This window comes from Triticum dicoccoides, chromosome 3B (assembly GCF_002162155.2).
Source record: "Triticum dicoccoides isolate Atlit2015 ecotype Zavitan chromosome 3B, WEW_v2.0, whole genome shotgun sequence".
Classification (NCBI taxonomy): domain Eukaryota; kingdom Viridiplantae; phylum Streptophyta; class Magnoliopsida; order Poales; family Poaceae; genus Triticum; species Triticum dicoccoides.
In genome coordinates this window covers 398,474,286-398,484,618 of record NC_041385.1, presented here as the reverse complement: position 1 = coordinate 398,484,618, position 10,333 = coordinate 398,474,286, and positions in this window count along the sequence as shown.

Sequence of the window (10,333 nt, the reverse complement as noted above, 5' to 3'; positions counted from 1 at the left end):
CTACATCAACGGCGATGGAGCCAAATACTGACCTTGTCCCTTGTGAGGCTCGTGACTCCGAGGTGCCGGACTCCTCGCCGAACTCCAAACCTCCCGCACCCCTCTAATCGAATCCGATTGGGCGCCAATCATGGAGTTCACCGCCGCGGACATCTTTCAACACTCACCTTTCGGCGACATCCTGAATTCGCTGAAGTATCTCTCGTTATCGGGAGAGCCCTGGCCGGACTGCGGTCAGGATGGTTGGGATGCGGACGACGAAGAAATTCAAAGCCCACCCACCACCCACTTAGTAGCCACTATCGACGATCTAACCGACATACTAGACTTCGACTCCGAAGACATCGGCGGTATGGACGACGATGCCGGAGACGATCAAGAACCAGCGCCTACTGGGCACTGGAAAGCCACCTCAACTCACGACGTACACATGGTGGATACACCAAAAGGAAGCGATAACGAGGAACAACGGGACGCGGCGAAGGATAATTCCCCCGAAAAACAACCAAAACGGCGACGCAAGCGCCGCCCAAAGTCCTGCCTCGATAACAACAGCACCCATACGGACCCAGCCGTAGAGCAGGGCGAACCAGTGGATGACGAACATGCCACCAAGCAACCATCCGAACAGGATGAATTGGACGAGCAACCCATCCCCGGTGAAAACAACAGTCCAGACGGCCTCACGCCAGACACATCACCGAAGCATAAGAACCTTGACAAAAGGCTCATCGCCACTGCAAGAAGTTTGAAGAAGCAGAAGCGGAAGCTCAAAACAGCGGAAGACGTACTCAGAATGAGATGGAGCAAAGTACTCAAGACCGCAGATAAATACAGCGATAGTCACCAAGCAAAGAGCTACCCGAAGCGCAAACTATTGCCTGAATTTGACGAGGAGGCCGTAGAGCCCCCACAGTCAAAAAACAAAAGGGCCGCCTGGCCGTATAGACGACCAGATGATAGGCTAAGAGCGGCAAGCAGCGCCGCACACAAGCCGGCACATGATCCACACAAGGATCCTCGCAGAAAGGATGGCCCGGTCAGGTCCACCTATGGGCCAAAAAAGGCTCTAGGAAGCAACACAACACGCAGAGTATTCGAAGATAACGGCACACCCAAATACAGGGGCGCCGCACACCCACTATGCTTCACCGATGAGGTACTGGATCATGAATTTCCAGCGGGATTCAAACCCGTAAACATAGAGGCATATGACGGAACAATAGACCCCGGAGTCTGGATTGAGGATTATATCCTACACATACATATGGCTAGAGGAGACGATCTCCATGCCATAAAATACCTACCCCTCAAGCTCAAAGGGCTAGCTCGGCATTGGCTCAAAAGCCTCCCAGAAAATACCATTGGAAGTTGGGAAGAGCTCGAGGATGCGTTTCGAGCAAATTTTCAAGGGACTTATGTCTGCCCTCCGGATGCAGACGATTTAAGTCACATAACTCAACAGCCCGGAGAGTCAGCGCACAAATTCTGGAACAGGTTCCTCACCAAAAAGAACCAAATAGTTGATTGTCCGGACGTCGAAGCCTTAGCAGCCTTTAAACATAACGTCCAAGACAAATGGCTCGCCAGACACCTCAGCCAGGAAAAACCAAGAACAATGGCCGCGCTAACAAGCCTCATGACCCGCTTCTGCGCGGGGGAAGATAGATGGCTGGCAAGATGCAGCACCAGCAACCCGAGTACATCCGAGGTTAGGGATGGAAATGGGAAATCACGACGCAGAAAAGATCAGCGCCGGAATAAGGAAAATGGCCCAAAGAACACGGCGGTCAACGCCGGATTCAAAAGCTCTCGGCCGAACAACAAAACACTACCTCTTAAGGACAACAGTGACGAGCTATCCAACCTAAACAAAATCTTGGATAGGATATGCCAAATTCACAGTACCCCCAGGAAGCCTGCAAACCATACCCACAGAGATTGTTGGGTCTTCAAGCAGTCCGGCCGACTTAACGCCGAACACAAGGGGCTCGACACACCAAGCGAGGACGATGACGAACCCCACAAGCAGAGCACCAGAAAACAAAAGAACTTCCCACAAGAAGTCAAAACAGTGAATTCACTTCAAGTGATAACAAGGAAAAATAGGGCGGCATCTACCAAAGCACATGCCGCACAGTCCACCCCAGCAGAATCCCGAGATTGGATGTCAAAACCAATTACTTTCGACCATCTGGATTACTCCAGAAGTATTCGAAATGCAGGATGGACTGCGTTGATATTGGATCCTATAATCGACGGACTACAATTCACACAAGTCCTAATGGACGGCGGCAGTGATATAAACCTGCTATACCAGGACACCATTCGCAGAATGGGGATAGACCCTACCAAAGTTCGCCATAGCGGCACTTCCTTTAAAGGAGCGACGCCAGGCCCTCATGCCAATAGCACGGGCTCCCTACTACTAGAATTTGTGTTCGGTTCATCCGACAACTTCCGTCGCGAAAAGCTCATCCTCCATATCGCCCCATTTAAAAGTAGCCATCAAGCACTATTGGGACGTGAAGCTTTCGCCCGCTTTAACGCAATACCGCATTACGCGTCTCTTACACTTAAAATGCCCGGTCCACGCGGCATCATCTCATTAAAAGGTAACTTCGAGAGTTTCTCAACCACGGAAGAACGCGAGACTGCCTTGACAGCCACACGCTAATCCAGCCTTGCTAATCAAAGCCCCTAAAAAACAGGTCATTCAAGACCCAGGACACGGCTAGGTGAGTCCGGCATAAATAAACTAGGGGCTTCCTAGCCGCATACCCCTTTACAAGGGGTTGCGCGCACAAACAATGAGAGTCAATAAAGCTCAACTTTATTCATTTTTTATAAAATCATGCTCTGCTTTAAACACATTTTTTGCACGATATCTTTCCAAAACTAAGTTCTTCTCTTTTACAGATGAACAGCGTGCTACACCCGTCCAGGATACAGCACAACGGAGACACAGGCGCAGACGTGCAGCAGGGACCCGTCGCAAGGATTCTTTTCAGATTAAGACCCTGCGTAAACCTTTCTTACTGTCTCTTGTTGATACACATCCCCCGGTTTCTTACCATAACCGAGGAGGAGGCTGGCATTTTGGCATTGGTCGCGTCAGAAGTTCTCGTCCGTACCTGGACACTAGGGGCTTAGGGCATTGTTCTGCCCGTCATCATAAAGACCGAATACCTCAGGGAGTGTTCGACGTCTCGAGTTAGGCCTTATATGCATCAGCTCCGAATCATGTCTTTGGTTAAATGTTGGGTTTGCCCGGCTCCTGTGTTTTGCTGCCTTACGTTCCATATCATCGGCTAACGCGGCACCAGGAGAACTACTGTGATTGTGCCCCGGTTCGGCCTGGCGAGCACCTCAGTAGAGAAAGCCAAAAACTGACTGTCATGATATAGCGAGAGACTGGTCAACCACTCGATCGACTACCGGAATGTCTAGAATTCCTCCGCTTTGACAAAGGACCGTTTCTCGGTCAGGCACATACGCGCCCCGAATTCGGAGAGCGCGGTGCCCCTAGGGGCTATATCGTAGCCCCACCGTCGAACTCCTATGGCTAACTGAAAGTGATAAAGCATTATAGTCCGGTTGCCTAGTTTGCTACGCTACCACCTCCTTCACAGGACCAAGACGTTGGATTAAGTGTGAAAATGCGCCCTTTTGCAAACACCCCCGCACCATGTGCGTGGGGGCTGAAGCCGAAGACTGCCATCTTTCAGGTTATACATAAATATACATTAACGGCCGCACATGAGATATTTCAATACTTGAACGCACAAGTATAAAAAGCGGTTACATTATAAATATGGTTTCAGAAATCATACATATTATTTGAACATAACATTTTTCGAGCACTGCGACTCTATTAAACGAGCGCCCTGCATGACTTCCCCAAAATAGTGCTTGGCGGGTAACCGGCTCTTGTCTGAACCCCGGGATGCAACATCGGTGGCATCCATCTCCGCCCAGTATGTCTTAGCACGGGCGAGAGCCATCCGTGCACCCTCTATGCAGGCCGACCGCCTCATCGTCTTGATATGCGGCACCGCCCCAAGGAATTGCTGCAATAAGCCAAAATAACTCTTCGGCTTGGGCCTATCCGACCACAGATGAGCCACCACATCCATCATGGCAAATCCGGACAATCTATTCAGCTCAGCCCACTCAGCCAACCGATCGGTCAACGGAAGTGGACGCTCCGGACTGTGGAATTGGGACCAAAAAAGCTCTTCCATCTCGTGATCCTTTTGGCTCCGGAAGTGCACGAACGCGTCCGCCGCACTCGCCGCCAAATCCAGATAACGATCCTCCGCACCCCACAGCTAGCCCAACTGAACATACTTCTGATCCGTGAACTTCCTGCGCAGCAGAAAGGGCTTTCCAGCCGCAATGTCTCCGGCCTGATGCAGCTCCTCCTTTATAGCCCTCATTGCAGAACGGGCATCCTTGGCTTCGGCAGTGGCCTTCTTCAGGTCCTCTTGCTCCGCTTGGCGTTCTCTTTCAAGAACCTCATAGCGGTCGGTAGCATCTTTTAGTTTCACGGCCATTCCGGCCATCTCCTCCCTGCTTCGGCAGTGAGCAGCCTTTTCCGCTTTTAGCTCCTCCGCTGCCTTCGAGGCAGCCACATCACTTTTTCTGGCTTGCTCCTTGGCTCGAGCAAGCTCTACCCGAAGGTTTTCCACAGCAGCGGCACCATCTGCATCAAGCATACATGTTGTAAGTAATGGGCATCAGCTCCCTTACCAGGTGATCGCGGAGAAACCACTCACCTTGTGACTCGTCAAGTCGCCTATTGACCAGCGCGATGTCCGCATCCGCAACATCCAGCTGCCGCTTTAGTTCGGCAACTCTATCAGTCCGGCTGGCCACCGAACGCTCCGCCCCCTGAATAGGAATGGCGACATACTAAAACTGAGATTACGATCCTCGGCACCTGTCACTTTTGACAACATACCGAGTCTCAGGGGCTACTATCTATACATGGCGCACTCTATGTGCAAAACTGTCAAAAGGCATGTCATTTTTACGTACCTCAAACCCCGCCAGTAAACTTCTGACGGCATCATGCAACCCGCTCTCAGCAGATGAAATTCTTTCAATCACCATACTCATTAATATACGGTGATCTTCTGAGATAGACGCCCTCTCGAGCAGATCCTTCAGCTCCCCCAGCCGTACACCAGTTGGTGCCGAACTCTCCGGCCCTGCCGGACTCGGGGAGACCCTCCACGACGACACCTCAGGGTCGTCCGCCCCGCCTGACGGCGTGGCAGATGGAGGCGTCTCGCTCTCCATCATCTCCGGACGAAGGTCCCCCGAAGATGAGCTCAGCTGAGAAGGGCGGAGATCCAAACTACAAGGTAAAAACTTCGGTTATCCTCAGAAACAAAAATAAGGATGTCCCTTATTACAAAACTCCCCTTTTTCTACTTACGGCTCGCTGGAGGGCTGATTCCTTTGGGGAGATAGTGCGGCCGGGGCTTCTCCTGGCGCAGGACCCTCCGGTGAAGATTTCTTCCACCGCTTTGAGGCCTTAGCCTCCGGATCTTCGGAAGCGGTCCTCTTCTCCCCCTGGAAGGAGGGATTCTCGATCCCCCTTTCTTGAAAGCCTCCTTAGCGGAGGCGGTAGTTTCTCTGTTTTCCCCTTCGCCCTCTTTTGAAGGCGCAACCTCCAGCATCTTGACTAACACTGGATCCGGCGTAGTCTTCGGGAGGGGGGGCGGACACCGTATCAGTTTTGCTTGCGCTATCCACCCATGTCCAAGGGATAGCTGGTTATAAGGCAAATCCATAATAAATAAATGGACGATATGTCCGGACACAGGGCTACTTACTTGAGTATCCGGGCGATTGCAGCTTAGGCCAGCGTCCTCGGTCAAGTCCGGACACATCTCTTATGATCCGAAGAACAGTTTGTACATCTCCACGGGTGTCGTACCCATGAAGTGTTGGAGAGCTTGTGGTCCCTCCGGATTGAGTTCCCACAGGCGGAGGGGGCGACGCTTGCAGGGCAGAAGACGCCGAATCAACATAACCTGCGTCACTACGACCAGATTGATCTCCCTCTCTTGGAGGTCCCGAATCCGACCCTGCAATAGGGGTACGTCCTTGGACGGCCCCCAGTCAAGCCCTTTGTTGACCCATGACGTCAGCCATTGTGGAGGGCCCGAGCGGAAGGCGGGCGGCGGCCTCTGCCTGTTGCCCCTAGGAGCGGTGATGTAGAACCACTCCTGTTGCCACAAGCCAAGCTCCTCCTTAAAAGAGCCCTCGGGCCATGGAGCATCGGCCCTCTTGCTTATAACCGCCCCACCGCACTCTGCCTGACGCCCCTCAATCATCTTTGGCTCCACATTGAAGGTTTTGAGCCACAAACCTAAGTGAGGGGTAGTGCGGAGGAAGGCTTCGCAAATGACAATAAATGATGAGATATGGAGGATGGACTTCGGAGCCAAGTCGTGGAATTCCAACCCATAGTAAAACATGAGCCCCCTAACGAAGGGATCCATCGGGAAGCCTAAACCCTGACGGAGGTGAGACACGAACACGACACTCTCGCCAGGCTCGGGAGTGGGAATGACTTGCCCTTGGGCAGGCAACCTATGCGAAATCTCGTAAGTTAAGTACCTGGCTTCTCTCAGCTTTAGCACGTCCTCTTCCGTGACGGAGGAGGGCATCCACCGGCCCTGTAGGTCGGAGCCGGACATTGTCGAGGGTTCGAAGCGCTCGAATCTGGAGCTCTGAGTGTTGGAACTCGGGGCGAGGGGCGGATTCGATTGAGGGTTGAAGAAAAGGAACGAGCCTTGGTCTCATTATAAAGAGGGAGAATACCAAGAGTCGTCCCCGTGACCATTTGGAACTCGCCTTCTATGGAGGGGGCGTGGCAACGGGCGCGGTTGGGTTACCCACGTCCGTATTGATGAGGATCCCGAAATAAGGGGAACATGATCTCTGCTTCGACAAGACGTGCCAAGGAAACCGCTTCGCTAAACGCGCTGAGGTGGTATGATAAAAACGATTCGAGTAAAGGCTTGGTTGTGGTGTGATGTCATGCCACGAAATACGTCAGCAGATTGAACTTGTGTAAATATTATTCTCTCTACGGTGGTACGTGGAATTTATTTTACAGAGCCGGACACTATCCTGGTGTTCACAATCTTCTATGAATTATTCGGAGGAGGAACCCGCCTTGCAATGCCGAAGACAATATGCGTGCCAGACTCGTCGTCATTGAAGCCTGGTTCAGGGGCTACTGAGGGAGTCCTGGACTAGGGGGTGTCCGGATAGCCGAACTATCATCATCGGCCGGACTCCAAGACTATGAAGATACAAGATTGAAGACTTAGTCCCGTGTCCGGATGGGACTTTCCTTGGCGTGGAAGGCAAGCTTGGCGATACGGATATGTAGATCTCCTACCATTGTAACCAACTCTGTGTAACCCTAGCCCTCTCCGGTGTCTATATAAACCGGAGGGTTTTAGTCTGTAGGACAGAACAACAATCATACCATAGGCTAGCTTCTAGGGTTTAGCCTCCTTGATCTCGTGGTAGATCCACTCTTGTACTACCCATATCATCAATATCAATCAAGTAGGAGTAGGGTTTTACCTCCATTGTGAGGGCCCAAACCTGGGTAAAGACATCGTGTCCCTTGTCTCCTGTTACCATCCGCCTAGACGCACAGTTCGGGACCCCCTACCCGAGATCCGCCGGTTTTGACACCGACAAAGAGCCTTGCCGGGAGTAAGCAATTCGAGGAAATTGTACGCAAGCAAGGAAGGCACCGGAAGAATCAAGGTGTTGGTTTTGAACGAAAGTTCAATGCCAATGGAGTTGAGTGGGAAGAAGATCAATACCCCAAGACGAAGTTTGTTCCTCAACAAGAGAAGTATGATCCTACTTCCTTCAAGGGAACACAAGCACAAGATGATCTTCCACCACAAGACCACAAGAACAAATGCAAGGACAAGCTTCAAGAGGAGATTGATGCATTTGAAGAAGCACCTAAGGCCTTGGTCAAGTGGGTTCCCAAGACTACGTCAAGTTCTACTTCATCAAGTACAACTACAACTCCAAGGATTCCCATCAAGATGATGTGGATCCCGAAGAAGAAGAACTAGAGTGTTCTTGAGGGTGACTCCGCCAACATTTCTTCACTCATATCATTATGGCAAGGACAAGTGCAATCAACTTCCATATCTTGCACTAGTTCAAGGAGTCACAAACCCTCATGTTGGTAAGGCAAGGGACAAGGTAACCTAATGTTTTCATGGACATCATCTTGTGTGTGCATCACTCTATGTCTATGGATATTCTTGTTTGTTCCTTGTGGGACTAACCCATGTAGGTATTGAAAGTGCAACTCACTCCAAAGGATTGCTCCAAATGATCTACATCAACATTGAGCATCCACATCTTCAACACCTACATGAAGTCATCATCGACAAAACCCAAGGTTAGTTCATCCCTCTTAAGGGGGGATCTCACATCTAGGGGGAGCTTAACTCTAAGAATTGAGTCAAAGCAACTCTAATGATGTGAACACATCAATGCATTATGTAAAAGTGGTAACCCCACTTGAGCTTAAACGATGAGTATGACCTATGATCAAATGTTCTCATTTGACTCCTAAGTCAATATACTCATATATAGATGACCTAGTCATCGCCAATTGTTTGATAGATGCTAGAATTGGTTGTGCATGTCTTGCCACATATTTCATTTGCCATTTTATTGTGTGAGCATGTTGGTTGCATATTTTACTCATTCGAGGACATCCACTTGTTGTTTTGATTGATTGGCTTATTTTTCTTTGGCCAAGTGGATGGACAAGAATGCCTGAGAACCTTCTCTAGCTATCTATGCTTTTCTCGTCTCAAACTCTATTCATGCTACATCGTAAAATTTGATCAAGTCAGATTCGAACCACTCTGTGTGAGGAGCACTCGGAGTCCCCGATTCGTCATAGACTTAAACTTCCAAAACTTCTTTGTGATTTTCGGTCTGACCGATTCTTCTATTTCGGTCATACCGATATCACTAAGTCGATCTAGGTTTTCCATCTCGGTGCAACCGATTTGAACTTTTCGCTCACACCGAGTTGCTGTAACTATCAACAGTTATGCATCTCGGTGCCACCGAGTCGTTCCACTCGGTCACATTGATAGTGATGGGCTATATATTCACACGGGCAAAAATTTGGAAAACTTTCTCCAAACCTTTTCGCCCGCGCATAGCTCGCTCTGCCTTCTAGGTCTCCGGATCGTCGACTTCGTCGCCAGCCGCCTCCAGTTGCTGGTCTCTGCCACCGTCAACGGATTTCAACTTCGCCGTTGCCGCCGTAGCGAGTTCATCACCGAACTAGGGTATGAAATTGATCACAGTGCTATCCTCGTCTGATTCTCAGCACATTGTGTTCATTATGATTCTTGCCACAATTGAAACACCTCTATCCAGTCAAAACAATCCTTAGAATAGATGCGATTTGAAAATTTAGGGTTAGGTTTCCGCCGAAACCATCTCGGACCCACCGAGTTGAAAAACTCGGTCCCACCGATTCGGCTAACGCCATTGCACTAGTAACTCTCGGTCTGACCGAGAATTGCTAATCGGTGTGACCGATTTTAGAACTTTATGAAACCCTAGCAGTCTTGGTGCCACCGAATTGTGGCTCGGTCTGACCGAGTTCACTAGTTTAGGTTCCAAAACTGCTTCGGTATCACCGAGTTTGAAAATCGGTTGATCCGAAATGCTTTCTGTGGAAAACTAAAACTAAGTTTTTGAATCATTCTTTTGCAAAAATCTCTGCATTTTGTGATGCTCATCCACTCTATCTCATCTATAACTATTCACAGGGTCAGCAGTCAGTGTTTGCAGCATGTCAGACCAAAGTGACAGCCAGAACAGGGAAGAAGAGCAGATTCACATGAGTGAGGGCACTAGTCCCTCTAGCACTTCAGATGATGGCAGCAGGAGCACCCCAAGCAATCTGCCTAAAGCTGCCACCAGGGCCAGAAAGAAGAAAACCTCAGAATCTGAGGATGAGGACTATGTGGCAGTAGAAGATGAGGCCACTTCCAAGAAGAAGGTGGTCAAGAAAGAATACGGGTCAGCTGTAGCCACTAAGCCAGTAGTGCAGAAGAAGGCACCTGCAAGAAGGATTCCCACTTCCAAACCCAGGAAGGTTTCCACTAGAGAAACCATGAAGTTTACTATTGAGTCAGAAGATGAAGCTATTGGTCAAGGTAAAAAGAAGAAGAGGGTCAGAACCACCACTGCCAAAGTCCTTGGCAATCCCTCTATGAGGAGAGACTATGAAGAAGAGGAA